Source organism: Tachypleus tridentatus, chromosome 2 (assembly GCF_004210375.1).
Source record: "Tachypleus tridentatus isolate NWPU-2018 chromosome 2, ASM421037v1, whole genome shotgun sequence".
NCBI classification, from domain to species: Eukaryota; Metazoa; Arthropoda; class Merostomata; order Xiphosura; family Limulidae; genus Tachypleus; species Tachypleus tridentatus.
Genome location: NC_134826.1, coordinates 40314835 through 40341854, shown reverse-complemented (window position 1 = coordinate 40341854; position 27020 = coordinate 40314835). Strand labels below are relative to the sequence as shown.

General features: G+C 34.9%; 1 protein-coding gene across 9 annotated transcripts in view; it reads left to right on the top strand.

The window, feature by feature from the left end:
* Positions 1–27020, top strand: part of LOC143241419 (cAMP-dependent protein kinase catalytic subunit 1-like) — a 168916-nt gene that overhangs the window by 34977 nt on the left and 106919 nt on the right. Inside the window, exon 1 of one of the 9 annotated variants that reach the window (XM_076484784.1) lies at positions 20625–21327. The exons of 7 other annotated variants lie outside the window; for them this stretch is intronic. The gene's annotated coding sequence lies outside the window, so the exon portion shown is untranslated. Of the gene's footprint in view, positions 1–20624; positions 21328–27020 lie in introns of those variants that run through there. One more of the 9 variants, XM_076484782.1, reaches the window with a different exon arrangement.

The window sequence follows — 27020 nt, the reverse complement described above, 5'->3', positions numbered from 1 at the left end:
TAATATGTCTAATAAATATGTTTCATAAACCAAAGTATATGGGCACTTAAAACACTACTGTACCAGTTTCTCAGTTGTATTTAACCAAGGTTCGAACAATGAGTTCGCTGTTAACGGTAATTTTGTATTGTTCTATTTGAAACAGAACTTAAAACGTTCATAATGATATGCGTACAGTGGGCCTTAATGCTGAGGCACCAACAACAGTGTTACATTGTTAGAGATCATTGATTAATTTACTGGGTGGGGTGTGATCTAACGGTGAGCGAACCGAGTTGCATATTCAAGAAAGTACAATATTTAAGCCTTAATAACGTTCGACATAATCTATATTTTTAATTGTTGGCTCTTTTGTAAAAAAGACATTAATTTAATTATACGGTTCCGTCATTCAGTGCCACTGGTAAGCAGTTTAAAACAGAGGACGGTTTTTGTTTAGGTGGTCTCTGAAGTGACAGTTTAGTCCTTGTGTTCATGATCTATACCGTTAGAGTCGAAAATTCTGAATCCAATTAATTTTATATTTAAGACTTTCTTTTTCGAATGATGTAAATGTTTTTAACCGAATTTCTCTTTTAATCTCGTATATTTAAAAGAGTAAATTTCTACGATTAACGACACTAAGCATGGCTAAGTAGTTAGGGCGCTCGACTCGCAATCTGAAGATTCAAACCCCCATACCACCAAACATACTCGATTTTTCAGTAGCGGGAGCGTTATCATGATACGATCAATCACACTAGTCTCAGAACGTCTGGAATAGGTATTAACACTTTTACAAATAAAGCTGAGGTACATTTTTTTCAAGTAGGTTTCTCGTCATCAAGAATCCCACTAGTCGTTGGTAAAAGAGTAGCCTAAAAGTTGTCGGTGGGTGGTGAGGACTAGCTGCCCTCCTTCTTATCTTAACACTGCTAAATTAGGTTCGACTAATGCAGATAGCTCTCGTGTAGCTACAAACTTCCAAACAAACCAAAACCACTCGATGGACACAGCAGATAACCCGATATGTCATTACTAAATAAGAACACACACACACATTTAAAGGTGAATTTTCAACAAATTGAATAATTTCCTTAGAAACTGTACCTTGGTTAGGTATAATTCCTGTGTGGTTACCACATTTTAAACACTTTAGTTTTTGAGCAAAAAAATGAAACAAAATATGCGGTTCCTCGAACTCAAGTTCCTCTCGGTCGTTCGGCTGTTTCCGTGACGTTTTACAATTATGACGTAATAGTTGTCAAACACACTTCGTTGAGCGCCGACCATTTTGTTCCTTTCAGTGCTGGTGTTTTATGTAAATCTATCGATGCTTTTTTCGGATGACATATTTGTGAGACTATTTTTTGTCTTGATATTGCTACTTTATGTTTGTTTTATGATAACATGGTTTACTGCGTTGTTTATGTTTGTAAAAACGGTTCGGCATCGGGCAAAAGCTTTTTTTCGTTTCCGTACAAGGAGAAGGAACCGGCAAGGTGGCGACAGTGGGTGCGGATGGTCAATAGGAAGAACTGGACTCCTTCACACCATGCAAAGCTTTGTCAAGATTACTTTAAACGCTCATGTTTTGTGTCGGTTCCCACTGTTTTGGATTCCATGGGTTTTAAGCTAGGCAGGTTGAGACTGAAAAAAAAACATTAGCAGTAGACAGGATCATCCCAACCGTCTTTCCTTGTGTAGAGCTGAGGACTGATCTCAGCCTGCAGCGTACAGGTTCCACCCCTCTGAAGCCATCCCTTGCCATCACGTAAAGAACAAACTTAAAGGTATGTGTGCAATATAAAGCGATAAACAATAACTAGTATAATATAATAATTTAAAAAGTAGAAGTGTTTGAAGAATGAAACTAGACATACACATTTCACATTCATGAGCGTGTTTTGCATTTGTAACACCTGAAATTCAGTGAAACCTTGATTTCCTAGTCTAGTCAGTGGACAAATCTATCCCAAATAGAGAATATTCCAAGTTTAAAAGCTGGTACATCATTCTGTAGATTTTGTGTCATTTTTACATATGGAAAAGTTTGAAGAATACCATTTTTCAAATTTAACATTTCAAGATAAATTGAAATAAGACTATGTCTTGAACATATTGAAGTAATCTTTTTTGTTTGTTTTGGAATTTCGCACAAAGCTACTCGAGGGCTATCTGTGTTAGCCGTCCCTAATTTAGCAGTGTAAGACTAGAGGGAAGGCAGCTAGTCATCACCACCCACCGCCAATTCTTGGGCTACTCTTTTACCAACGAATAGTGGGATTGACCGTAACATTATAACGCCCCCACAGCTGAAAGGGCGAGCATGTTTGGCGCGACCGGGATGCGAACCCGTGACCCTCAGATTACGAGTCGCACGCCTTAACACGCTTGGCCATGCCGGGCCTGTTGAAGTAATCAAGTACATGTTATGTATTTAAACAAAACATTTTAGACTTGTAAACAATCAAATATAAACTCCATAACATATTTCCATAACTCATCATAATAAAATTAATCTTAATACAGCACTTTGACATTGTCATATTAAATGTAAATCTCATAAACCTCATAAAGCATGTTGTTTTAATATATAATCTTATTTCTTCAGTATCACTCACAGTTCCGCTACTCTCGCTCGTGGGACTGTCCTCATCACTAGAACTTGTCAGATCTGTGTCAAAAGTAACTGTTCTAGGTTCGTTCAGAGTATGTTGGAATTGATATGGAGCTACTCGACACTGTTCAGAACACAAAGTCAAAACAGACTCCGCCTCTGTTTCTCCGTATGCACTGGCCATGTTAATTTACATTCAACGCGCTGGCATTGGCGCTTTGTTTGACAACTATTACGTCACAGTACTTTTCCTAGCGGCAAACGTAAAAAAACTAAAACGTTCGGATTGCCGCTCGGAAAGAGTTCTTTCTGCTCCAAGTTCTATGTTTCATTTATTAGCACATATCGTTTATAAAAAATGTGAACCTGTAAAATCATCAGTGTGAGTAGTTCTTTTGACTGCAAAGTTTTCTTTTTTCTGTAAAATTCACTTTTAACACAAATATTTTGTTCGTATTGATGAGGTTAGCATAGAAACTGAACATGCACTTGCTATGATGAATCTGTTTTGCAGTGTTAGAAGAAAAAACAGAAATAACGCCAACTTTTATGAAATAGTTTTACTGGAGATGATGTATGGATGATATATTTATCATTTATTTATCACGAGAATATGTGAAAACTTTTAACGTATTTAAATATAAAAGAATTGTGATGAAGAATATATATTTAATTTATTGTTTGATTATCCTTTCGTAAATTTTATTTGTGGGTCGTCTACGACGCAGCTTTTGAATGTATCTTTAAGAACTTCTATAACAACCTTTCAAATATCAATTTACATTACAACAGTGGCATGATTAACGTAACTGTACAAACGTAGTTGAAACAGCATAGGCTTCGAAAATAACAAAATTAAATTATAGGTTGAGTGTAGGAACTAGCCAGCAAATTGTGATACGTATATCACAGAAAAAACGACGTTTTATCAAGACGACTTTAGTAATTAACCCGGTAAAACAATTTTAATATGTATATCACAGACATATAAGGTTTTCCGGATTTTTCTTTTCAAAAACATACTCAGTGGTAATTCATTTGTTATCTATTAGTTTATCTACCCTTGCTGCGCGCACGCACACACACACACAATTCAGTTTATCACTGAGTAGCTAACCACTAAATTAAAATAACTCATAAAATACATTATAACTATTGTTTGTTTTGGAACAAAGCCACTGTGAGCTATCTGCTATGTTCAGCGTGTGGGAATCGGAGCCTGGATGTTAGCGTTGTAAATCCGTAAACTTATCGCTGTCTTACTGGAAGATACAGCAGATAGTCAAATAATGATTTGCTCTATAAATAAACAAAGTAATATCCAATGAACTCCTAAGTGGAAATAAAGGAGACTAAAATTATTTGTTCACTTTACACGGGCCCGGCATGGCCCAGTGTGTTAAGGCGTTCGACTCGTAATCCGAGGGTCGACTCGTAACGTCGACGTTATAATGTGACGGTAAATCCCACTATTCGTTGGTAAAAGAGAAGCCCAAGAGTGGGCGGTGGGTGGTGATGACAAGCTGCCTTCCCTCTAGTCTTACACTGCTAAATTAGGGACGGCTAGCACAGATAGCCCTCGAGTAGTTTTGCGCGAAATTCAAAACAAACAAACAACCAATCACTTTACACTATTTGATACATCCAGTGTTGACAAGGCCCTTCGTCGACAACCAGGGCTCTTAAACCCACTAGGGTCTGAAACGACACAGTAGTGGTTGAGACACTATTTATATTAGCAAATTACTTTACAACAACAACGGTTATGGTGTTAATTGGGATAAGCTGGTAAAGTGTAGTTTTCAAGAGTTTTATTTATATCCATCACATCAGAAGCTGGGTAAAGATTACTTAACACTATATATCATTTGGCTTATTGTAATGTTTAATTATTCTTTACTTGAATTAAACCTCTCATTATCGAAAAGAATGGGAAAACTGGTATTCTTCATCTCAGGTTAAGTGACCACAGAGTCAGCGGAAGAAATCTGCATTATTAATTAATAATTACTGGACTCATGCTGTCAAGTTTGGCTTTGTTATTTGGATGTGGTAAGTAAAGGGTGAATATCTAAATAATCTTCAGAATTCCTGTTTTTCGTTTTGTTTTTGTTCCTTTAATTTTTTTCACACAAGGTGAAAACTGCATAACCATCCTTAACAGTTAATACTGCTAAATTAGGGACGGCTGGCGCAGTTAACCCTAGTGTAGCTTTACACGAACTTCCAAACAAACCCAAACCACCCGTTGGACACAGCAGATAGCCCGATATGTCTTTGTTATATAAGAACGTGCACGCGCGCGCGCGTTTAACGGAAATATTTTCTTCGTGGTGTTGTTAATACTAACAGTGTAAACCGATCTTGACTGTGTTAAATATGAGATGATGATAATGTAAAAAGTCGTCAAGAGTTTCTGGTATTTTTGTTTCTTTGTTTTCACACAAGGTGAAAGCTATATAACCAGCTTTAAGAGTTAATACTAACAGTGTAAACCGATCTTGATTGTGTTAAATATGTGCAAGAAATCATAAAGTGGAAACAGGAGAGGTGTAATTCAAGGTTAAGGAATAGGAATAGCCAGGAATCTCCGTCGCTGAACATGTTCGCCCTTTCAGCTGTGGAAGCGTTATAACGTGACAGTCAGTGTCACTATTCGTTGATAAAAAAGAAGCTCAAGAGTTGGCGGTGAGTGATATTGACTAGTTGCCTTTCTTCTTGTATATTAGTAGTAAATTAGAAAGTGACTAGCCCAAATAGCCCTCATGTTGCTTTGCACAAAAGCTCAAAACAAACAAAGGAATAGTGATCTTGCGCAGGAACAAATAGTGCATAAAACTAGTTTCATGGTTACTGCAGTACAATCACGGGTACCTTGCAGACACAGCAGATCTTATGTATTCCAGCAACAACATAATATTTAAAACGCATGTGGAAACCACATGAACAACTCCTAAATATAATAAACATATATATAAAACGAGGAAAAAACATGTACATTAATACACACGACCCTGACCTAAAAACTGGACTAAACACAGTCAGAAATACTATAAAAACGAAATAAAAAGAGTAAAAATATTGGGACGAATATTAGTTAAAATTAAGCACACACACCAAAAGCTTCTGGAAACAATGCAAACAAATACCTATATTACACACTAAACTACAGTAAGGCCACTGTCAACAGGATCATGCAGAAATGAGACATATTCATAGCACACATTGGAAAAGCGTACAAAACACTAAACGACCCTACAATAAACACATCATTCTACAATAAAGTTAGTAACCGTAATAACGCAAACAAAATTATATACTCGCCTAACTTGCCACAGGTCTGACTAGCAAATAGCAACAACCAAGAAAACACAAATCATAAAACAAATAACAACAGCAGAAAAACTGAATAATTCCAAAATGACAAAATATGAGGCTCCTAAACGTAACAAAATACAATATACACTTATCGAAAAATGTACGAACATTTAGCTGATATATTTAATCTATTCCTAAAATATAGCGATTGCTTGATTTGTTTGTTTATTTGAAGTTAATCACAAAGCTACACAATGGGCTATCTGTGCTCTCCCAACCACGGGTATCGAAACCCGGACTCTAGCGTTGTAAGTCTGCAAACATACCACACTGCCACTGAGAAACTCGACTCCGTAGCAGCTAGCAGATGTTTTAATGTTTGTGAAAAGAGAAAATCCAGTAAATAAACTAGAGACCTTCAGACCAGTCCGTCTGATTAGTTGTATTGGAAACTACTAGAAAAAATAGCCAGTTCTAGACATTATGTCTCTCTGGAATTGATATCGAAATTGCTGGAAATACAAAATGGATTTGGGGAAGAAAAAAAAAGACAACCAACAGATCACCTATAGAAACAGTAGTAGAACATTTTAACTGAAATGAATGCACTGTCGTTTGTTTTCTCTATGTAAAGAAAGCATTCGACACTGTTTGGCATAATGGACTAAAATAACTATTGTTACAAATGAAACTACCGCGAGGTTTCTATTCGCTGGTTCTCCAGGTTTCTGGACAACGGGAAAGCTAGAAGTAATGTGTCGGGCATCTTCTTGGAGTATTGTACCCTGGTTTGGTTTGTTTTGAATTTCGAGCAAAGCTACACGAGAGCTATCTCCGCTAGCCGTCCCTAATTTAGCAGTGTAAGACTAGAGGGAAGGCAGCTAGCTAGTCATCACCACCCACCACCAACTCTTGGGCTACTCTTTTACCAACGAATAGTGGGATTGACCGTAACATTATAACGCCTCCACGGCTGAAAGAGCGAGCATGTTTGTTGTGACGGGGATTCGAACCCGCGACCCTCGGATTACTATTCGAGTGCCTTAATTACCTGGCCATGCCGGGCCATTTTACCTTGGAGTCAGGTGGTCCGCAAGCTATCCGTATTTTAGTCAGCATATGAGTGAAATAGCATTGACTCATCCAAATCTGTGGTTCTGCTCCTGGTTTGTGAATGATATAACTATCTGGGAAAACTTTTGCACTCAAACCATAGAGCCGACATTTAGAAATAAAAGCTGGCAGAAAAACATCTGACTAACAACAACAGGGACGCAAAGACAGAAGACATACTCAAAATATATAAAACCTACGTACGTACAAAGGCAGCGTATAAATGTAACCTAATCGCGTGTGTGTGTTTTCTTATAGCAAGAGCCACGTCGGGCTATCTGCTGAGCCTACCGAGGGGAATCGAACCCCTGATTTTGCGTTGTAAATCCGAAGACATACCGCTGTACTAGCGGGGGGCAACCTAATCGCACATAGACTACAAACAATACAAAATTCAATAATCGCTAAAGCATACAGAGTTCCTAGATACACAAACGACACAAAATTCTTAGACAATTACGTACAAATTTCAGAATAAATCAATAGATTACCTTTGCAGAAAACTTAACAAAACTTTATCATTCATGACGATAATAGGCCCAAGTATTTCTCATTACTAAATCTAGTAAACTCCTTATGCAACTACGGCCACCTACTACTGGGCAAACTGGTAACTAGATAAAGTGTTGATTTTATTTTTAAAAGGCTTATTTGTGTGAAAGTAGGATTAGTGTTATATATTTTCAATTGATATTTATGGATATGCTATGTGAACAAAAGTATGTTGACAATAAACAAAAAAAATGAAGTTTATATAAGAAAATTCGAAAAATTGGTCTTGGTCATGATCTGAAAAGGGTCAGTCGGCTATGCGAATAAGCTACTGATACGCGTGTGCAGTGACTGCATAATGTAAGAACAGCTTTTCTTAGCTACTAAACCGTATTCTACTGAAGAATTAATGTGGGCTTCACCCAACATTCGAAACAAAATCAATAGTCCAAGTATATATGATCTTCCAAGGTCACATGCTCAAACAACAACCAAATTAAACAATATACAGCTGATGAAATAATTGGGGGAACAACAGAAAAAAAAGGTGAAAAACAAGTGAAAATATGTAATAATAATCTTTAAACTTTAGTAGACAAAATTAAGCCATAATCAGTAAGTTTTGGAAGAGTGTATTTTGATTATCATTTCTAAGATATAGAGGTTTTCAAAAACCGCAGGGATCAAACGATCCTTTTATTAAGTTGTGAGGCAACAAAATGATGGTACAAAAATAAAAAAAATAGAAAGAAGTAATAAAGCTAAAACCTGTAACTTTTTTTTTTAATTTATGAAGGCATATTTGTATTCATATTTTTGGTATAGGCATATAACTTAAATCATATTTACCATACAAGTTCACCGAAAGAAAATAATTTTAAACAAAATGATTTAGCTCGAATTTGGTAATACACTCCCTGGCACAACTAATTAAATGCTGATGTTTTGTGCTCTGTCATTTCAATGCAATCAATCTATAGGTGGTAATAAAGAATGTGTTCTAATGACGTTTGAATATAAAAAAAAACATACGCGGGACTAATATAATTTTTTTTACTCACCTGACTTTAGAATCTTTTGCAATAAAAAACCCTGAATGGAGTATTAAATTGGCGGAGAAAAAGAAAAGTCAGAAAATGGATATAGGGAATATTTCGTGGAGATAAGTAATAATGCTGAATTGAAAATAGAAAATATAATGTAATAATTATATATTATTTAAAGAGGTAAACAGAAAGGGGAAATAATGAGGGTGTACAATAATAAAAATAATATATAATTATTACATTACATAAAATGTGGAGAATGTTGTTGAAGGAAAGATGGATCACGGATAAAGTTGAAATTACTGAGAGATTTTTATAAAAAGTTGGGTAGGAAATTAGAAAATGATAAAAAAGAAGAAGAGAAGGAAATGAAATTTGATAAGAAGAAGTGAAGATAGAGGGATGACCAGTTTTGTATAGATGAGTTGATAATGCTGAATGGGGAACTACGATAAGATGAATAGGGAAATGTTACATTAGTAGAAGAGAGAGGAGGTTCAATAGTTGATTATTACGTAGTTGTGAAATAAAAAATATCTTAATAAAGCGAAAGAAAAGAGGATAGATAATAGAATCAGATAATCTACATATAACTGATAGAATAAATTAAAAGAATAGAAAACGCGATAAAATGTGGGTAGAATGAAGTGAATACAAAAGACGTTTGTTTTGTTTTTTTTTTATTAATTTCGTATAAAACTACTCGAAAGCTGCCTGCACTAATTTTGAAGTGATGTATTAGGAGGAATGCAGCTAGTTAACATCACCCACCGCCAACTATTGAACTAGACTTTACCAGCAAATAATGATATAGATTGTTACATTATAATGCCTCCACGGCTGAAAGGGCGAACGTATTCGGTGACACGATTCAAACTAGCGACCTGCACATTGTGCGTTGATCGCCCTAGCCACCAGGCCATTCCAGATCAGAAGCAAACAATGAATGTTTTTCATTGAGAAATGTTAAAAGGGAATGAAACAATGATGAAAAAAAAAAGAAAAGGTGGACAAAAAAAAAAGAGATAGAATGTTAAAATAAAGTGTAGAGGGAAACAACTGAGTACGAGATTAAACTAAAGTGAAAAGAAAGGTCAGTGATAGTTTGCTATAAAGCGTAAAGAGGATAAAATTACAAATAATAAGATATTTAGATAAATTTGTGAAAATTTTAGAAGAAAACGAGTTAGGATGCAAAATGAAGAGGTTAAAAGAGTTGTAAATAAATTATATAATAAACTAGAGAAATAAATAGGTAGTAAGATACGGTATGAGATTGTTTGTTTTAGATTTCGCGCAAAGCTACACGAGGATTATCTGCAATAACCGTCCCTAATTTAGCAGTATAAGACTAGAGGGAAGGCCGCTAGTCGTCACCATCCACCGCCAACTCTTGGACTACTCTTTTACCAACGAGTAGTGGGACTGATCGCGACATTATAACGCCCACACAGCTGAAAGGGCAAGCACGTTTGGTGCGACTATGACTCGAGTAGATCAATAAAGGACGTATGGGAAGAAGAGAATAGTTTTCAATGGTAAAAGAAATATTAAAGAATAAACATTTTAGTGAGGTGTTGAAGGAGATAAATAAAACAGGAAACAACAGTGAAATTTTAGAAATAAACTGTAACGCATTGGATAGAAAAATAGAAGTTGGAGAACGAAACAGAAGTTAGAATATTATGAGTTCAGGTGAGGAACAAAAATAAATGAATATTATATATCAACAGCAGTGGAAATGAAAGCCAAATTTTGGATGAAAGAACAGATCGTGGGAAAATTAAAATATGGTTAAAATTGGAGAAGAAAAGGTAAAACTTTTGAAGGAACAGGAGAGGTTTATAGAAAAGAGAAAATATAATAAAGATGCACTGAAGACACACAGAAAGTTTTTCTTTTTTTAATGCGATAAGGAACTAGCCTGATTAAACTGAAGAATATCCCCCGCCAGTGGCATAGCGGTATGTCTGCGGACTCACAACGCTAGAAACTTCACTATAGAACTCAACATTATTTAGTGCATACATAAATGATATGGAAAAGAAATGTGAAAGAAAGAAAAAATTGGGAACTGTAATTGTAAAAAATAAGATTTATTGTTTAGAGATTACACACGATAGATTTATAGTGGCATATATTAGAGAAAAATTTAAAGAGAATATTCAAGGCTTGAAAGATATACGGATGGAAATAACATACAATGATTTCTTTTTTTAATCAACGTCTGTAGAATTTCAGAATGGAGGAATAAGGGTAGGAAATGGAATAACCAAGAAATAAAGTTGTATTTTATTCAACGTCTGTAGAATTTCAGAATGGAGGAATAAGGGTAGGAAATGGAATAACCAAGAAATAAAGTTGTATTTTAATCAACGTCTGTAGAATTTCAGAATGGAGGAATAAGGGTAGGAAATGGAATAACCAAGAAATAAAGTTGTATTTTAATCAACGTCTGTAGAATTTCATAATGAAGGAATAAGGGTGGGAAATGGAATAACCAAGAAATAAAGTGGTATTTTAATCAACGACTGTAGAATTTCAGAATGGATGAATAAGGGTGGGAAATGGAATAACCAAAAAATAAAGTGGTATTTTAATCAACGACTGTAGAATTTTAGAATGGAGGAATAAGGGTAGGAAATGGAATAACCAAGAAATAAAGTGGTATTTTAATCAACGACTGTAGAATTTCAGAATGGAGGAATAAGGGTAGGAAATGGAATAACCAAGAAATAAAGTTGTATTTTAATCAACGTCTGTAGAATTTCAGAATGGAGGAATAAGGGTAGGAAATGGAATAACCAAGAAATAAAGTGGTATTTTAATCAACGACTGTAGAATTTCAGAATGGAGGAATAAGGGTAGGAAATGGAATAACCTAGAAATAAAGTGGTATTTTAATCAACAACTGTAGAATTTCAGAATGGAGGAATAAGGGTAGGAAATGGAATAACCAAGAAATAAAGTGGTATTTTAATCAACGACTGTAGAATTTCAGAATGGAGGAATAAGGGTAGGAAATGGAATAACCTAGAAATAAAGTGGTAAAAAATATTAACATTTGGTATGCTGATTTACAAGCAGAAATACACAAAAGGAGCAAATAAGACTGCAGTGTTCAAAGGAACATCTAGTGGAACAACAAGTAAAATGATTGACAGGTAAATACACAATACTGTGTAAAGTTATCTAAGTTAAAGTTTAGACCCGCTATTAGATGAGAACAAGTTGATGTGGATACAACAAGTTTCGACACTTTCTTCAGTCCAACATTCTAGTTGACAGCTGATTCTTTGGGATGATGTTTGGGCAAATTTATCTTGTCAGTTTAAGTGCACATAGGACAAGAAAACAATTCAATTTCCGTAAATGACGTCAGTGATAAAGATTGAACTAAAGAGGACACATTAAACTGTCGAAACTTATATATATATATAATTATTGTTGTCTAATAGTTGATCTAAACTTTATTTTGAAATTAATGGTATTTAGAAAACCCGACACTACTATGTATTAATTGGATTATTGATAAGGTAAATGGTAGAAATTTGGAAATAGATTGGTTTGGCTTGTTTTCAAATTCGCGTAAAGCTACACGAAGGCTATCTGCGCCAGCCGTCCCTAATTTAGCAGTGTAACGCTAGAGGGAGGGAAGCCAGTCATCGCCACCCACCTCTAACTCTGAGGCTACTCTTTTACCAACTAATAGTGGGATTGACTGTACATTATAACACCCCACAGCTGAAAGGGCGAACACTTGGTGCGACGGGGATTCAAATCCGCGACCCTCAGGTTACGAATCGAGTACCTTAACCACCTGGCCATGCCGGGCCGTAGAAATAGGATAAAGAAGAGAAGTTAAACAAAAGATGTATCATATGAAATGGATTCTAAAAATACAGGGAATTATATATGGCAGTTTCAAATACAAAGACTGCATATGAATGTGAAGGGCGTGAAGAGAATATTGAAATATGCTTCAAAAATAATAACAATGAGGGGAGAAAGATGGCGAATGATTTAATAAAGATAAGAAGAAGTAAGAATAATTGAAAAAATAAATGGATGAAGGTGACGAGAATGTTTGTTTTCTTATAGCAAAGCCAAATCGGGCTATCTGCTGAGCCCAGCGAGGAGAATCAAACGCCTGATTTTAGCGTTGTAAATCCGTAGATTTACTACTGTACTAGCAGGGGGCAGGTGACGAGAAACGTACTGAAAGATGTTGGATGTACAGTACTATTAAAACACTGATTAAAGAGGAGATCTATACCTGAAAATAGAGGAATAATTAGGATAAAATAGAACAAAATATACAGAAAAATCTGAGTAGAGTAGAATAGTATTATTATTCCCATAGTACAGAAAGATAAAAGAAAAATAGAAGAGATGGAATATTTGAGAAAACAAGAAAATCGAAAATTTATTACGTTAAGGACCACATCCCCCCCCAGTACAGCAGTAAGTCTACAGATTTACAATGCTAAAATCAGAGGTTCGATTCCCCTCGGTGGGATTTGCAGATAGCCCGATGTGGCTTTGCTATACGAAAACACACACACACATGGACTATATTAAAATACAGAACTATTCAAAGAGGAAAGAAATAACGGAGAAACCTAAAAGATATAACATGTGAGAAGTGTAAGTGAAAAAAAAAAAAAAAGAGAGACAGCGAAACGTGTCTGGGGTGTGAGGAGGGGCATATATTAGAAATAAAGAAAATTAATGGATTGAAGAGGAAAAACATCCGGGGTGAAATGTGTGGATTGGAAAGATACTGAATTTTTTTTTTTTTATTTCGCGCAAAGCTACTCGAGGGCTATCTGCGCTAGCCATCCCTAATTTAGCAGTGTAAGACTAGAGGGAAGATAGCTAGTCATCACCACCCACCGCCAACTCTTGGGCTACTCTTTTACCAACGAATAGTGGGATTGACCGTCACATTATAACGCCCCCATGAATGAAAGGGCGAACATGTTTGGTGCGACCGGGCTTCGAACCTGTGACTCTCAGATTACGAGTCGAACGCCTTAACTCACCTGGTCATGCCGGGCATACTGAAAGATATAATAGACAAAGAAATGTGAAAGTATAATGAAGAATGTGTTAAATAATAGTAGACTAAGAAAACTTCAATAATAATAAATAAATATTTAGTAAAAATAAATAAATAATGGTATTCAGTTAGATGGAAAGCGTATTTAAAATCTATAATAAATATAACATATAAAATTCTCGAGAGAAATAAATAATTTCAAAGAAAAGTAACTTGATTAAAATATTAATTAAAATATTAAAAACCATTAATTTTATTGGTATTTTAAGATTGTGGTTGGAAAATATAAAATTATGCTCAGTTTTTCAGAAGGAACAAGTACCTTGCAGGACACAAGATATAACACAAGATAATGGCAGAAGACTCACCTTCAACATACTGAGTGTGTGTGTGTGTTTTCTTAGAGCAAAGCCACATCGGGCTATCTGCTGAGCCCACCGAGGGGAATCGAACCCCTGATTTTAGCGTTGTAAATCCCTAGACTTACCGCTGTTCTAGCGGGGGACGACATACTGAATTTGTTAGATTTTAAAGTTGAAAGTTTATTCTTTGGAATAATTTTTAGGAATATTTATCTTGTCATTTTAAGTATAGAAGACAATAAAACGATCCACAATCAGTAAATAATATCAATGGTAAATAAAGAACAAGTATATGAAATTATGTTTTATTAATTTTGATTCAACCAACGTCACAAAACAGAATTTTATACTGACTGTAATATATATATACATTTCTGGTATTCAGTTTCCCTAACATCAACCAGGGGGAAATATATATATCCAAAACTCAGATTTCGAACATTTTTTTGCGCAAAGTTGTTATGAATATCAACAGCAAAGAAAAATAAACAGTAAAAGAGAACGAACGAAACAATTTATATGTTTACTATGAGTGTTTCTTTACCTACAGACTGTTTCTAATTCAGTTTAAGTTATGCTGGCTACTGGAGTGGAAAAAATATTTACATCAGAAAGACGAGATCAAAGCAAGGTCTAATGTATAAGAAAACAAATAACAGAAGTATCTCATTGTTATGTCAGACCGAGATCCTAATGAGGTGTATCTCATAGCTCTTTAGATTTTAGACTACCTACTACGTCAGTGAATATTCCAAATAAACGTATGTATGGAAAATAAATTCCCGAATCATACTAATTTGCATCCCTTGAAATGAGTTTAATTCATTCTAGTGCTATCTGAGCATAGAAGTCTATAAGTTTAACTTGATAGAATAGAAGAAACCACACCGGCTCTTGGCTCGTCCTATACTGATATTTGATCAAATCTCTTAGAGCGTACCCAGAAAATGCGAAGCGCGTTTTTGTAATAACTGCTCACGAACAATAAGATTCAAAGTAAAGACACACTAACCGATAAACTGACATTTTCAACAACAGACGACATAAAAATAAATAATTTTGTACAAGACTAACATATTTATCGAAATATTAAAAGTTAATTTAGTCTAATTAACACTGTTTAACAAATCTCTCAGTGGCTCAACATCCGGACGTATAACGTTAAATTCAGGGCTCATTTACTTGTGGTATATTAGGAGCTAAAAGCCACTTGTGTAGCCTTGCACTAACAAAAAAACATCTACCGATACAATTACAGCATATGATGTCGGTATATTATAAATTCAGAATAAATAATGAGCATATAGGATCACCTACAAATATTACAACTCGGTTTGTTATATTCGTGATTATATTATGGAAACCAATAATGCCGTAAAAATAAATAAACTTAAAACCACTCCTGTAATATAGTGTTCGTTAGGCATATGATTGATTGTTTTGAATTTCGCGTATAGCTACTCGAGGGCTATCTGCGCTAGCCGTCCCTAATTTGGCAGTGTGAGATTAGAGGGAAGGCTGCTAGTTATCACCATCTACCATTAACTCTTGGGCTACTTTTTTACCAATGAATAGTGGGATTGACCGTAACATTATAAAGCCCCCACGGCTAAAAGGGCGCGCATGTTTGGCGCGACGGGGATGCGAACCCGCGACCCTCAGATTACGAATCGCGTGCCGGGCCACCATTAGGTATATGAAACAAGCTGGTGAAATAATGGGCGTGATGTGTATTGAATCAAACTGGTAAGAAAATGTGCCCGAACCATAAAAACCAATCAGTTTGGATTATGTGTATAAGATGTATGCTACTAACCCAGTGTGGCATGTTTCAATTTCAAAACCAACAACAATTTATATATGAAATTTACGTGTTTTCTTAGTTTTTGCATATGTACATTTATGGCGATACGTCAGTTAATATTAACAAAAGTTATGGCCACTTTGTAAAGCGTTTTAATTTTCCGTCCAGAAACCCTCACACAGTAACAGTGTAATATTATCCCATCACATAAAAAAAAACAGTTTTAAAGCACGAATGTTTTCTTCTTCTATGATGCACAAAACGAAGCTAGTGTGTTGTGTATTAGTGCAGTGTGCTTATCTTGCCTTACCCTGCAATAACTATCTCCTTGATAGACGTGCTAGACAAAATAATTATTTTTGATATAAAGTAGAAGAAAGGCTTTTAAGACGAGCTGTAGAGAAAGTATTAAATCTGACAGTCAGGAAAGCAGAAAGTCAGAACCAAACTCGTGGTCTTGTTATTATATGCGATAATCTGTTTAATCCATATAATCAAGTGGAGTTTTAAAGTATGATGAGAGCAAATGATACCTTGCAGAAAACTTGATTCCCCAACTTTGGATTTATCTAAGGTAATTGTTAGTTAGTTAGTTAACTCACCATTATATTCCATCAAGGAACATAGGGCCGCAATCGCTTGCGGATTCTTCAACAGGTATTTAAGTGAGTAGGTTGTTAGCCCACTGCACCGAGCCGTCCCTAATTTAGTAGTGTAAGTGTAAGACTAGAGGGAAGGCAGCTAGTCATCACCACCCACCGCCAACTCTTGGACTACTCTTTAACCAACGAATAGTTGGATTGACCGTTACATTATAACGCCCCCACGGCTGGGAGGGCGAGCACGTTTGGCGCGACGCGGGCGCCAACTCGCGACCCTCGGATTACGAGTCGCACGTCTTACGCGCTTGGCCATGCCAGGCCAAGGTAATTGTGCAACATGTTAACAGTTGTTATAAACAAATATGACGAAAATATACATTAGTAAGGTGCACTTGGTTCTTATAAGAATCAACATGGATACGCATAAATATCAGTGGAACATTAAAAGTCAAAATGCCCTTCTACGAACATTCTTACAAGCTCATTGACCAAAATTAAACATACTCTTCAATGTAAATTTAAAACGGCGCTTCCGGGAAGTGAAATCTATTATAAATATGTTTCGTTAAGTCAGTTTGATTTCGTTAAATGAACGTCCATGGTATGAAATTTGCTTGGCTTCATCAGGTACATCCAAGAAACAAAGTAGGCTTGGCCTAATTTGGTAAACGTTCTGGCGATGTCAGATTAACTTGATTTCATTTAGTAATCGGTCATGATATAAAATTTGCTTGAATTCATTAGGTAAACATCCAGTTATGCCATGTTTGCTTGATTTCATTAAATAAACAACAACAATAAGAAGTTAGCTTTATTAAACGTCCATGATAAAAAATGTAGATTGGTTTCATTAGGTAAACATCCAAATAATACCAAGTTCACTTGGCATTATAAGTTGAACATTCAGTTGATTCTACGTTAGCTTGGCTTTATCAGTTGAACATCCAAATGTTATGTATTTATCTTAACTTTACCAAGTAAATGCATGAGTGAATTTGGGTGAACAGCTTTGCTTCAACAGGTAAAACGTCCGTCTTGCCAAGTTAACATTACTTCACTAGTTTAACATTGACGTAATACCTAGTTTCCCGTTTATTGGTAACTTACAGCTTTGTACCGACTTATCACTGTAACTAACTCTACAGTTGGAAGGCTAATTTTTTTTTTCAAAGAGTATTAAAGTGGAATATTTTATCTTTCGTTCTTCTTCCGACATATGCTAATTCACGTTAATCCGTCTTATTAACTGGTTAATTTTTTCAGTAAACATGATATTATCAAACTCAATTAATACAGACGAGTCAAAATTTAATCCAGTCTTGTCTGATGACAGTCAAACTTTATTATATGTTTTCTGGTTAGATGATTTAGCAAAATATTAATCCTAGTGGAAGACTTTCCATCGAGACTTTGCAAGAATAAAGAAATAACAATAGAAGAATAGAACCGAAGTGTACGCTGCACATTCGTCGACGAGAGTTGTGTTTCGGTGGTTAAAATATATTTTACAGTCAAGATTTGTTAGCTAAATAAAATGTCAAGAGGAGATGTAGTGAGCATAGTAACCAACGTAGGCTGAAAAATTATGTAAACAGTATAATTGCAAACCGTTTAAAGACAGAGGAATAAACATGCTTTCAAAAGTGCCTGATATAATACATATGTATTATTTATCTCATTATGGTTAATATGATGGCACAGAAGTAAACATGTGTTCAAGGATGATTAATATAACATGAAAATATTAATGTATTTAAAGGTTCTGAAAATTGGTGACCATGTAGAATCAAACGCGTATTCAAAAATGGCAAGTACGTTATGAGAAGTTAATTTAATAGTAACCATATTCTCAGAGATGAGCCCCCCCGCTAGTTCAGCGGTATGTCTACGGATCTACAAGGCTAAAATCAGGAGTTCCATTTTTCTCAATGGGCTCAGCAGATAGCTCCATGCGGCTTTGCTATAAGAAAACACGCACTCAGAGATAAATAATGTAATTATACATTTTTCTATGAGATAATTTCTTTCCTTAATAAGTGTTGATAAGAAGAATTTTTATGATATAACTATACCTAAACAATTCAGGTTCTAAACGTTTACTACTAAATCCGAGATTAGTCGTTTCGAAGTATCCTGAGTCGAATTGCGTTTTCCAATCGTTTCGTTCGTGCTTTTTGCTGATAATGGAAACCGGTAACAATCTCTAACCAACCAGTTGTCTTTACAATATTATGGAAATTGGCAAATGTTGCGATACAAAAATATTGTTTCAATAATTGAAATAAGTGAAAAATATTTTATTGTGTTTCACTTAGATGCTTGCACTTATTTTTATAATAAATCCAGTAACATATTTATGAGTTTCTTAAGGAAATATAGTCTGATAATGCTTATACAAATATTCCCTAATTCATCTCGAGAGGAAAACATAATACGTAGTATGTGCGTTTTTCTGCTTTTTTTTTAGTTCATTTTGCTACTTTGACGTCATAATATATCGTAAAAGCAGCCCATGAGGGTTCGCAGTCTTTTAAAATGGGGTCCGGTGGTTAGGGCGCTCGACTCGTAATTTGAGGATCACGAGATCGAATCCTCGTCACACAAAATATGCTCGCCCTTTCAGCTGTGGGGTATGTTATAATGTTAAATTTCATCCCACTATTCATGGGTAAAACAGTAGTCCAAGATTTGGCGGTGAGTGGTGATGACTGGCTTAGTTCCATCTAGTCTTACACTACTTATTTAGGGACGGCTAGCGCAGATAGCTCTCAAAACAAAACAAACTAAACTTTTAAAATGGATTATAACTGTGATAGTTTGAAGATTAATCGTCAAAGATAAAGACTCATAATTACGCTTTAAGAATGCACTGCCAAAAGAATGTTTGTATATTTATACCGGACTTTTAATAAATAAACATTTTTAAATGAATCAGCGAAAACATTAAATTAGAATGTATAAATTCATTTAGTCAGATTTGTAATAATTGGTGTATTTTTAGTATTTATATTTCAAACAATATAAAAATCAATGGCTGGTGAAAATCGTTTACTGATAATACTCTGCGAGACAAAAAAAATTAAAAACCTCAAATACTCTTACTAACACGAGGTGACGCTTTGCGAATTCTTTCATATATAATTTATAGAGAATGCAAAAAAAAAAATTAACAACAGAGAAACCATAAAATGATCAATTTGGCATCCAGAACTTAAACAGATTTACATTGCTATACTTAACCTGACTGTTCTAGTCCTAACCAGTTAGGTTGTTAACGGGGAGGCAGTTACAGTTTTGTCTTTATTGGGCACCTTTTCCGCTCCTGCTTTTGTCAGCTTTAACCTTGAAAACACCGAGTAGACAGTTCTTTCTGTCTGACAGTCGGATACGAGCACGTGTTCAAATCTTACTTGGAAATCATAAACGGTCAACTTATTGCGTATTCGCTTTACAAAATATTAAGAAAAAAAAACAACTCTCTTAGAACCCTGGATTTTTGGATAATTTCAACACTCGCATAGTTGTCCAGATCATTTTTAACCTCTGAACTCAAACTCGTTTGGTTTAATAGGAATCTGTGGGAATATGGAGATTAGTGAAACTTTCATTTATTTGTTTGTTCGAAACAGAAAATAGAATTTGTTGTTGTTTTCTAAACAGGGTTAACCTTAAGTTTCAAATGTCGACTTAATTTACTTACTAACAGTATGCATTGAAAATAGCGTTAAGAGATAATGGCAGGTTAATTTAGCAGAATAGCTGGTAGAAATATCGGTAAAAGGTTTTTCAGACTTGTGTGTGTTTGTTTTATTATAGCAGAGCCACATAGGGCTATCTGCTGTTTTCAGCGAAGGGAATCTAACTTCTGATTTTATCGTTTAAATTCGAAGGCTTACTGCTGCCCCACCAGCGTAACTTTCCAAACTTTATAAAAATAGACTGAGTCCATGTCGTTTTTGTTAAAGAAACAAAAGGATACTAAATATATATATGTGTGTGTGTGTGTCAGTTTTAGACAGTTTATTTTTCTTTGTATGCTACACATTGTAACCCCTGTGTACCTTTTTTTAATTAATCGGCCGGGTAAGACTGATACGTACGACGGATATGGATGTCAGCACTAGGCTAACTGTTGTTTCCAGTATGTTTACTGAGATTACCAGAGAATAAAGCTGGGCGATCCAGGCACATTGGTGACCTAGATTTACATTTTACTTGACTAGAAATTGTTTGTTTTTTGTCTGTGTATGTGTGCATGTGCCTGTGTGTGTGTGTGTGCGAGTGCATCTTTGAAGATCCCGACAAGACCTCGTTTACTCCCTGATCTCATAGAATTACGTTTATATAACGTCTATTTCCTGCGCGCGCCACCCATGGCGGGAGCCTCTCGAGGACTGCATTTACTCTGCTTGGGTGACGCTGGGAGCGAGAGTATGGACGTATAATGAGTCGAGTTGTATGAGTGTGTGTGCGGTGCGCGCGAGCTACACAGTTTAGTTAGATCAGTACGTAAAACTGGGAGATCTTGATGCGGAACAGTTGTTGATTTTGTAGTGCACTGTAAGTCAGTCAAGTGCACAGAACTTGTAGACCCAGGTAACAACATACTTACGAGATTGCAGAAACTATGAACAGAATATCTCTCTAGTTATCAACAAAGTCAAGGGTGTTTACCTACCAGTTCATTGCTCTCCTGCTGTTAGAATTTGTCCAGTTTGGATACGTACCTAAGATAGTAACTGAATCGCTTATCTTTCGTCAGAAACATCCATAGTTAGAATTTCTCGAAGGTGTTTGGACATTTATTTCAGTCACCTGATTTTATGGTGCATCAAAGAACTTATCAGATTGATTTTAATCCCTGAACAAATACATTGACGCGTAAAAAAAGAGGCGGAAAACCTTTGCTTGTCAGGCATTCGTTTCTTGGTGAGTACGACAACAATTGTTTGAGCTTATGTTACTTTAATGTTAACAATAATATTGTGTTTAATGCAGAAGAAAGATGTTTTGTTCTTAGTCAAGTAAAATGGCAATTGGAGGAACAGAAATAAGAATGTTTGTTAAGTACAGAATTTGTAGATATGATTAAGTATAGATTCAAAGTAAAGTTCTGTACGTATAGTGTACTAGAAGAGAAAAAGTTGACAAACTGCATGTGTGAATAATAATTAGAATATTTATATTGGCGCGAAATCAGATATCTTCGAGTTTGTTCGATAAGTTAAAAACATATTAATTATATCTGCGTAAGTTCTTACCTTGCGCAGCGTCGACACTGGTAAACTATTTCAATGTATGAATAGGTATATTTTATTTTATTTTTCTACAAGCGCAGTTTTATCATCTTTTCACGAAAGCTTCGGCGCAGAAGTTATTATACAGATTATACTGAGCAGTTAAAGTAAAACCGACCATCGGTATTACTCAAGCTGTTTACTTATAGAAGCCTTCTTCATTGTTTCTATGTGCACCCAACCACTCCTGATTGCTTTAGCGGTAATCCTTAGAACTTAAAATGTTAACTTTCTGGTTCGAGTCTTGCGGTCGTTTCAGGCGCGACTTTGCGCTTAACAACACACAAATAAATAAATCTTATATATCGTTTTCTATGATACACAACGAGGTTTTTGTAGTCTAACCTAACACAAATATTTTGGACGCTTATTTCTAGACATTTTTGTTTACCTTTTTACAGTATTGGTGATGTTTTCCTTGAAATTATTCTAAGTGGAAATTGTATTAGAAATATTATAATTATATTTGAAAGATTAATGCAATTTTGTTTTTAAGATGTGCTGTAGTTTGCTTGTCTGTACTTGTTCTCTGTTATGATTAAAGTTGTAAAATTTACTTTTCTCTTGTATCACTATTTAATAGTAGGGGTAGAAAGTGACTGATTTCGACAATAAGTTTTTGACACAGACATAGCTTGGTATAACATGTACTCGTATGCCTCAGCTTTTCACATATTCAAGCTATGAAATAGCTACTAGTACGGTTAGGGTTTCGTTTAGTCAATCAATGTTTGGCATACCAAGTCATACCACACATTACTAACCTACTAATATGGTGCTTATGTTTCTAAAATGTGATCCAAACTTCTCGATTTTCTACATTTGTCAACGTAACGTTGAGGATCTTGGGGAACCTTAGTTCAAATACATTATTCGTAATTTCTGATCACAGCAAACTACCTTTAGAGATCAGAACCAAAACCTAACAGTTATTAAGGTTAAAGTAAGAATATGGAATGTTACAGAACAAGATTGTATTAGAATGCATTGATTCATCAGTTGAGTTCCCTTTCTGTTTGTCTCGCTGTTTTTATTTTTATCTTTTCGGTGATTCACATTTCATCTGCTGTACATTTTGATCTTCGAAAGCGGGTTAGTGCATTTTGTATAGTTTGGTATGCATTTAGAAGATAATCAATGGGTTTCTATCAAAACATAATTTGATATATATATATATATATGTGTGTATGTGTGTGTGTGAATATACATAACATCATTTTAGCCTGAATATGGCGTAGCCATGAATATTTTTAGCACAGAGACGAGGTTGTTAAGTTAAGCCTACAGTATTAATGTTTGTTTTTTTTCAGGATAGTACAAATTTGGGGTCTTTAAACAAGTACATTTTTAACTGGTTTCTACCTAACTCCAATCACATTTCACAAAGTTTAAATATATCGGTAAACTATTATTTCCATCCCATAATGTAGTACTAATTCTCACACTGATTGCTCAAATTCCGCTATTGTAAGATTTTTTCTGGAAAAATGAAAATGGGGTTAAATTATGAGAGTTATCCTTACATTTTTTTTAGAAAAACCTATGATTGAAATGACAGGGGAAGGATTTTTTGTAAGTACCTTGCAAGTTGATTGGGCAGTCAGTATCTTTCATATATATTTAAGAAAAACACACCCGAAAATGACTTTAAATTTAAAAAAAATTATCTCAAAGAGGGACCCCTTTTCGTTGTTATCAAAGTCGCATTAATGGCTTTAAGAACCTTGGTTTTGTTATGCCTCGTTTTTCACAGGTTAAACTGTGCATTAACACAATCGGTCATTCATCAAGTGGCACAAAATTTAGACAAAAGTCTTCTTTGTTCGAAATCGTGATCGTTTGCAGCAAAAGTTGAGTAGTACAAACATGTATTTGTACACACCCATTTCATGGATCTACGACGAAGAAGTTTCAAGTAGACGTATTGTATAGCTTAACAAGGTTGTGGAATTTAGGAACACATGAAGTACTTAAGTAACAATAAAAACTATGAATGTCACTCTTTATCGCTTAAAAATGAACTGAACCAAAACTGATAGCTTAGACTGTGAAATAAGTTGTGTCACTTCTTCAGAAGGTGACACGTTAGAATAAATTCTGTGAAAGTACAAGAAATTAAACTATGCCCAACAGTAGTATAAATCAACTCCACTTATGGCTACCAGGACTGAACAAAGCGTGTTGAAGATATTTTAGCTGGTCAAAGACACTCCAAGCGGCAAGACCCAAATATCATTAGAGCCTTTTTATGTTTACATGTGCTGCTTGTTCTAATTGAAACACAAAAAATAATTCTTATTTAACATATCATTTTACACTACATCTTTACATGGTTTGTCTTTTATGTACTTTGGCTCATTTTTTATGGCATCTCTTTATATGAGTGACTCCTTTATTTCATCATGACTGTTTTGATCAGGTAAACTTACCCTATATCATAACTTTTTGTTTTGGCAGGTATAAATCACGTTCTTCCATTACTTAACAGAAGCAAAGCTTGGCACTTTATGAAACAGTAATTTATATATGTAGCTATGTCGTAAATGTAGACGAAATGTTTTCTTGTGTATTTATGAGCATTATTAGGCAAACAGCATTTTTGTTCTTCACAAATTACAGCTTTTGCAGTAAGGAAGATTATTTTTCAGTACAAGTAAAAAACGTTTTAATTACTGGTACGATCATCCCCAAATACACAGGTTTTAACGATAAAAAATGGTTTATTATTTGAATCAGATTGTCGAATGTTATTGTAAATACTAAACCTTCTTTATCGTTAAAACTTGTGTACTTCTGATCGAAACGTCTTATGTGTTCTGAAAAATACTCTTGCTCACTACAAGAGCTGTAACTTGTAAGAAAACTAAAAGAATCAGTAAATAAACTCGAAACAAAACTAGAATTTGTTTTTGTGTAATACGCTAAATATGTTTGAAACAAAAGTAGCGAATTTCTTTTGCTACGTATATTCTTTATTTAAAGCTATTTTCTAAAATAAAGAAAATTTATTTTTATCTTGATTAAGACATACAGCACGAAGACAAATGATAGAAAACAGAACATGTTTACCACTCTCTTGATGCTCCTTTATCGTAATCTATAACAGATTTTAATGTTTTAAGTAACAGTTAATCTGTAACAGATATAATAGATTTTAATGTTTTAAGTAACAGTTAATCTATAACAGATATAATAGATTTTAATGTTTTAAGTAACAGTTAATCTATAACAGATATAATAGATTTTAATGTTTTAAGTAACAGTTTAGCTGGAGTAGGATTCGAACCTAGCTTTTAGAAGAAATTATCAGCACACGTGCTTATCACCTTTGATCACTTCACTGCTCACTAATTGTATGCTCTTTGCCTGCACTTCGATATTTAAGTCATCAATTTAACCTAGCAGTTATGGTTTGTTTGTTCGTAGTTGAACATAAAACTGCACAATGTGCTATCTGTGTTATGCTAGCCAAGAGTATCAAAGACCGTTTTCTTGTGCCGTAAGTCCGCAGACATGCCGCTGTGCTACTGAAGGTCAGCGGTTATGAAGAACAGTTCACCATTAAAAGTAACAACCAAGTATTTTTCATAGTATGTTCGTGCGTATGCACTACTGTTGTCAACTATTTCATATTAATATCGTATCGAACCTCCTTCGTTTATTATTTATTGTATCGGTTGAACAAAAAATAAAATTTACCAATTTTTAACTTTTTTTTCAAATCTAACAAAAGCTACGAAGTTAATTTTATGTGATGCAAGGGCTATTAAAACGGTTCCAACCATAAGAATAGTGGCGTTCCAGTATTTGGAACTACCATAAAAATACCATAAAGTTTACTAAAAGTTTTGTCATATGTAAACATTACTTCAACTCCGCACTGTGTTAGAATCGCCACTGTGCATAATCTAGTTCTCATCATTCATCAGCGCAGCATCCGTATGCGTTTCTTTATTTCCATTACAGTTAGACGTGTGCATTTCTTTTCAATGAACCAATTGCTTTCTGCAGTTGCTACTTATGTTCAAGCATGTAACGTTCTAGTGTTGATTGTTTTGGTGTAAACCTTAACCTACGTCTACTGAGACGTACATGTTAAGTGGTGTGTATGTAGCTGATTAGCATTGCATCACTATTTCATGAGACTGAAGTTGATATTTCTTCACGTGGTTTGAAGGTATGCTTGAGGACCAATAACGCCAAAAACCTGGTTTCGACCCCATCGATGAACGTAGTGCAGATATCCCATTGTTCAGTTAGCAAATCTCCACTCACTTTCCGCCGTTCACGCAGTTTTCCAAGTTTTCAGTTATCTGATATAGCTGGTACGTTTCAACACGTGCCTATAGTTAACAAGCATTGGAAAAACAGATATATGCAAGATGTGATCTTACGTGTATTACATAAGATACTTATCACTGTGTTTATAGAAAGTGCAATATTGACCTTCAGAATGATCGACCTGTTTTTATATCGAATCCAAAGTAGTCCGTGTATTGCACTACGTTAAATAATTCTATATTTCTGCCTGTTTTAGCACTAAACGTAAAGACAAACTAGAGAATCTCATGGACAATGAATAAGATAACAAATGGTGTATTTATTAATTTTTATATATGTGACTCATATGCTGCTAGGAATCTATAACCGACAGAGAAATGTGTTGAAAAAGTCGATATAGATTCTATTAGTAATTCTAGGGTTAAGATTTGACAAAGAATGACGAAGTATCTTACCTTTACGATATATCTTATACGCATAACCCACTCAAAAGATTGCTCACGTGCAGTATTATGAATTATTTTATTCGCCGTATAGACTTATAATTTACACTGAAACTTTTTGACAGTTCTTTAGGGAAAGCGGATTAGACTTATATGTACATATGATAAACAGTCAGTGTCATGGTTGATATCATTGTTGGAAAGCTTAATATTGTGGTCAGTTTTACATTTCTTGTTTTATTATTTCTAATTCCCCTTGAAGGAAACTGCCGGTTTTACCATATTACCATAAAATGTGTTGTGATTTTAGGTTATTGTTCTTGATGCGTCTAACATAGCGGACTCCGCGTTATTACAGTCGTAGTAGACTGTATGTATTCTACAGAAGTTGCTATATCGTAATACGTTTAGGATAAGTGTTGAATCCGTATAGGTGAAGAAACGAAATGGTGAAACTAAACTTACCATCAAAATAACGTTAACAACGTTATGTTTTATGCGTCTTTTGAGGTAAAAAATAAACTTATTTCACCTGCATATCGTCAGAAAGTTCGTCGATATCTTTACGTGTTTCGTTTCTCATAATATTTATTTGGATAAA